Here is a 5,736-nt window from a genome sequence, read left to right as displayed (position 1 = left end):
GCGCACGGTCCTAGGAACAGTCCGCAGACTGTTGGTAACGCCTTTGCGGATATGCAAGCAAAAGCTGCTGCTCTCCTACCCGTTGAATCGACCATACCAGCTATGGTGACCACACGCTCTCAGCGTAAACAGTTACAAGAAACACTGACTCTACAGGAACCTGATGATGCACAACAGACTGAGGTCTTCTGCCGGACCCCGCGAGACCGCTTAATGACGATGCAGAGAATGTCCCCAAAGGAAGAAGTGAAGCAGTGGAAAGCTGATGGAGCACGTATGGACAATGGTCTCTGGAAAAGGACCAACTTGTGTGTCTCCCTAAGCGGATGTACCCTGCTATTGTCACGTGGGCGCATGGGCCCACACACCGAGGAAAGAACAGGCCCTTGACCTGGTACAAAAATTCTACTGGACTCCAGGTATTTCTACAGTCCTGACAGCACTCAACCGTGCATGTAATATCTGTCAGACCTGCAATCCCGGTCAACTTCAACGTGTACCCCCGAAGCACCTTGCTAAGCCTGACTATCCTTTTCAAAGGCTCCAAGTGGACCACATCACGTTGCCTAAGTCTGGAAGGTATGAATATTGTCTGGTGGTTGTCGATATGTTCTCCAGTTGGCCAGAAGAATTCCCTGTTACCAACGTGACTGCAAAGACCACAGCAAAGAAACTGGTGATGGAAGTCAAATGCAGATATGGTGTTCCAGAAGTTGTTGAAAGTGACCAAGGCCCGGCCTTTTCTTCTCGTGTATCAGGAGGTTCTGACAATGCTTGGATCCACTGTAGCCCTCCATACTCCGTACTATCCACAATCTAGTGGGAAAGTTAAGAGGCTGAATGGCACACTGAAGGGACAATTGACCAAAATGATGCAGGAGACTACGGCTCCATGGCCAGGGCTCTTACACATTCGTACTACCCCTATTGCAAAACATGGCCTGTCCCCTAATGAGATATTGTTTGGTGCTAGGCCCTCAGTTGCAAATTTCAAGTCTCAGTAGTTGTCAGAAGAAACTGACCATGCTGTTCAATATGTTATTCAGCTTAGTAAAAATGTTGCTAACACCCATGTTTTAGTTTCTTCTTCCCTTCCAGATTAAGCAGAAACCGACACTTGTCACAACTTGAAGTCTGGTGGTTTTATGGTCGTGAAAAGCTATGTCAGAAAACACGGACTAGAACCCTTGTACAACGGTCCCTACCAAGTCCTCCTCATTACTCCTACGTCAGTAAAGCTGGAAGGAAGACTGACGTGGATCCACGTATCGCAGTGCAAGCTGGTCAAACAGACTAGTAGCAAATAAGGGGGACAATGTTTTGGTTTTTCGTATTTCCATACAATAATATTGGTAACCGCATGGGACAGCCTAAATTCCCCAACATCCTTGAATAATAAGTTTGTACAATATCATGAAAGATTAGTAGTACAGATGGGTATAGCCAATAAAATTGTCAGTTCTATTTTCATTTACCCTATGATTACACAAATATGGGATAAATTGGTTAGGGCCACAGACTATCTAGAAGATCAAATTTGGGATATATTGGATATACTTAATACTACTGTTGCTGTCCAAAACTAACTTATCATAGTCACTAATCAATATACTGTAGTACTGGATTATTTAACAGGAGCACAGGGTGGTATGTGTCAGATTATTGGACCCGCATGCTGTTATCATACAGATCCCAATAGTACTCTAAAGTTAAAGTTAGAAGATATTCAAAGACTCAGAGATCAATATGATAAAGACAATGACTGTAATAAGGACAGTTGGTGGGCAGACACCTTCTCCTTTTTAATCCAGCCAATTGGTTTGAGGGAGTTGGGGGCTGGATAGCTGGAATCTTGCAAAGTTTGTTACATATCGCTGCCTTTATCCTTGTCATGTATGTAATACTAAAACTTGTTTTTTGGTGTATTTCTGTATGTATTAGGAAATTTTTCACTAAGACAACTAATGATGAAACCAAAAGCGTTGCCACCCCTGCTCTTCTCTACACCGATTTTACAAAGTTATCTGATGAAGATGTTGAAGCCAAGCGCATGGCTATCTTCAAAAGATCCCCACCACTGTTATGAATAATTGTTATTCGTAAATTCTAGTATACAGGGGGGACGGGTACGCCGCAACAGCCATGGCTGGTAACATGGCACCAGTCATGTGAAGACCAGTACCCCTCGAGCTTATAGCTTGGGATAGTACCTCTGATGCTGGACATTAATTAACAAAATTTATCTAGGGGGGAATGTGAAGGAACAAATTAAGAAGGATTCTCCATTTTGTGCTTTTCGACTCCATTTTGTTGTTTTGAATATAAATTTTGTTAGTAGACTAAAGTTTACAGATGTTATGAAACCTTGATGAGACCTTGATTGTTGCAATCTGCCAGGACATGAGACTGAGGGTGCATTGTTCTACGAGACTTTGACGTACAGACTGTTCCTGCATTCTTATAGGTTAAGAAATGTGAACGTGTTCTTATGCTGATTGATTGAAGTATAATTTCTATGACTATGAAAAGTCAGAGAATAAACGGGGGCCCAGAGATCTGCTCGATCCCCCACACAGAGGCACGAGTCTCCGTCTGGTCATTTTCAGTTGCCGGCAACGCCCTTTAGATTAATTTGGAAATCACTGAGTCAACCGTGAAGGATCACTTTAGATCCTCCCTCAACAGTTTTCAACTACATAAGGGGCAGTGCCGTACTCAAGAGACATTGCGTAACAACTTTTGGGGTCCATTTTCTCCTGTTACCTTTGTGAAAATGAAAAATTGGCACTTAAACAACATTTCTGAGGAAAAAAATGTAATTTTTAATTTTCACACTCCATTGTTTTAAGATTCTGCCAAGCACCCATGAGTTCAAGATGCTCACCACACCTCTAAATTCCTTGAGGGGTGTAGTTTCCAAAATAGGGTCACTTTTAGGGAGTTCCTACTGTTTGGGCACATCAGGGACTCTCCAAACGCTATATGGGTCCAGTTTTCAATTCCAGCCAATTTTATGCTCAAAAGATCAAACTGTGCTCCTTCGTGCGGCCAAACAGTAGTTTTTCCTTACATATCACTGAGATATGTTAAAGCGTTCCAGTTATTACCTCATTAAGTGACATTGGTCAAATTTGGAAAATGAGGCTTGGTCATCAACGTACAAAGTGTCTTGATCCCTAAGGAGTAAAATGGTTACAACTGCATAATGCTTTTAAAAACAAGGAACTTTACAATTTACTTGTTGTTACAAATCATCTCCATCCTCCAGAAGGGATTTTTGGGGGTGTTATATTGTTTATTACTTGTTGCTTAGACAACTGGCCACAGCTGTAGTCTATCAGCGGTGCAAGTGCAGCGCTTGCAAGTTCTTTCATATAGAGCTTGTAAACGCTGCCCTAAATTCGGCCAGGTCACTGGATTCGGCAGCTTTAGTGCCCCTGCACTTCTCTGATGCTGCAAAGTCAAAGCTGTCTTGCTTGCATTATCAAGAGATCACACAGTTCAGCAGCTAGACAACACCATTGGTCGATACTGTCAATTAAGCAGGAAGCCTGAGGAGCAGTGCATTGCGAAAACCCTCTTAAATAAAGCTATTTATGCCTGACATAATGTACTGGAAAAGAGTGTCCTATTAACATCAGTCAAATCAATTACCTAAGTTAAATAAAATGGTTATGCCCCCAAAAAATGTTATCCCCTATTCATTAGCAAGGGATAATTTGCTGATTGCTAGGGTCTGACAATCGAGACTCCCAAGACGAAGATACCGTACTCTATCCCGTCTTGAATGGAGTGGAGCACGAGTTGGGACTTCCAGAAATATCTGCGGACAGTGCCCAGCTGTCTGGCAGTCCCATAGACAGAGCATTTTGCAGAGCTTGAGCATGTGTCCGTCTGCTCCACTCATGATGGTGCTGCAGAGCCCAGTTCTTGGCGTTCTAGTACCCTGAGCTCAGGATTGCTGGGTGTTCAGTGATCACCAAATTGTCTTCTATCCTTTGGAAAGGGGATAGATAGCTTGTTAATGAAATTATATTAATACTTGTATAAAAACTATATATATATATATATATATGTATATATATATATATATATATATATACTCATTTATTAAATACTTTATGAAATGTTATATATAGTAAATCAATACAAAAATGATAAAGACATATTTATCAGTAAATATGGTAACTTATAACTATGGAGGGAATTCATACCTAAAAATTAAGGCCATGGAATAATGTAAAGTTGCACTTTTTTGCCCTATACATTATGTATCTGCCGTGCTCCAATAATAGTTATTACACCTAAATAACATACATTATATGCCTGCACATAATTCACATCTGCTAGGAGAGAAGCGCTCCCCTCGAGCTGCTTAGATTATACAGACATTATCCCTGAGGTGTTATTAGTTTATACAGCAGAAATCCACCATTTTCATCAGACCCATCATTACTCATAATTGATTTAGACACTAAGGGACAGTCTCTCTAATTGTACGGGAGGTGACATTTCCTCATTGCACCTGCTTCCTCATGACGCTTTATACCTGACAGAATCCCGCCACATGGAGAGTTCTCTCAGGTCTCTCGGGAATTCCCGCTCTCCTCACGCGCTGCTAGCTGTACGCATGCGTAATGGACAGCTGATGCTGGTGACGATCTAAATTGTAAATTGTACTTAATGTGCAGCTGACTACAATGAATGTGACTATTATACTGCTTCACTGGCCGCACAATATAGGCAAACCTGTCTGTGTCACAGCTGCCTTCCCATGGACGTAAAATGAATGATTCTGTACGTATACAGCTGCACACCGACAGTACTTTAGCGAGCAATACAGGCGTTCCAGCATCAGACGGCTCCATAGCTCAGGGGTTAGAGCACTGGTCTTGTAAACCAGGGGTCGCGAGTTCAAATCTCGCTGGGGCCTTGGAGATTATTTTTTCCCCCTTTTTAACTCTGTAAATAATTGTGTAGTAATAAATGTATGCAGTTTATCTACTAAATGTATTTAGTATGTATGTTAGGTAGCACATAGTGCAATTGGTCATAATATAGAACATGATTTTTTCTCATAAACAATTCAAGAATAGAAAGAGGGCTAGGTAGAGGAATAATAGATAGATACATAGCTAGCTAGATAATAGTATTTTATTATTTGAGTGTGTTTTTGTGCACAATTCAATACAATTAGAGTTCCACTCCTTACACTGGATACTGCCACCTGCTGGTTGTCTCACACATAACCACACCACTTGGTACAGTGCAGTTGCTGCACACAGAATGCAGTGTGACCATGGGAAACCCCTGTGTAATGTGCTGCCAAACTTGTCTGTGGGGCTTCTTGTATTACAGGGAAGGAACCTGTCAGTGGCTGTACAATCACAGCTAGATATGTTTGTCTCTGAAACGCGGCGGCATATTTTTAATAGCTGACGGGGACCGGGATGCACAGGTGACTAGTCGGACAGGACAGTCCGAGTGGCTTCTCACAGTCTCCTGACAGTGACTGACAGGTGTCTTCCTATACAGGCTTGTACCTGCCACTGTCAGTGGGTGGTGAGAAGCCGGCGGTGACCCACCTGTACAACTAGTCACCCGTGCACCCCGGTCCCCGGAAACTATTAAAAGTATTGTGTAGAATATAAGCCCGCAAGGGCAGGGTCCTCTTCCCTCTGTATCAGTCTGTAATTGTTAGTTTGCTTACTGTAAGTGATATCTGTAATTTGTATG

The 5,736-nt window shown here is 42.2% G+C and overlaps 1 non-coding gene across 1 annotated transcript; it reads left to right on the top strand.

Moving 5' to 3' along the window:
- Window positions 1-4,860: 4,860 nt before the first annotated feature.
- Window positions 4,861-4,933, top strand: TRNAT-UGU (transfer RNA threonine (anticodon UGU)). The gene has a single exon. It is a non-coding gene; the product is annotated as a tRNA-Thr (tRNA).
- The last annotated feature ends 803 nt before the right edge of the window (window positions 4,934-5,736 follow it).

This window comes from Ranitomeya imitator, chromosome 1 (genome assembly GCF_032444005.1).
Source record: "Ranitomeya imitator isolate aRanImi1 chromosome 1, aRanImi1.pri, whole genome shotgun sequence".
NCBI lineage: Eukaryota > Metazoa > Chordata > Amphibia > Anura > Dendrobatidae > Ranitomeya > Ranitomeya imitator.
The sequence above is the reverse complement of the archived record's forward strand: the minus strand, read 5'-3'. Positions and strand labels throughout refer to the sequence as shown.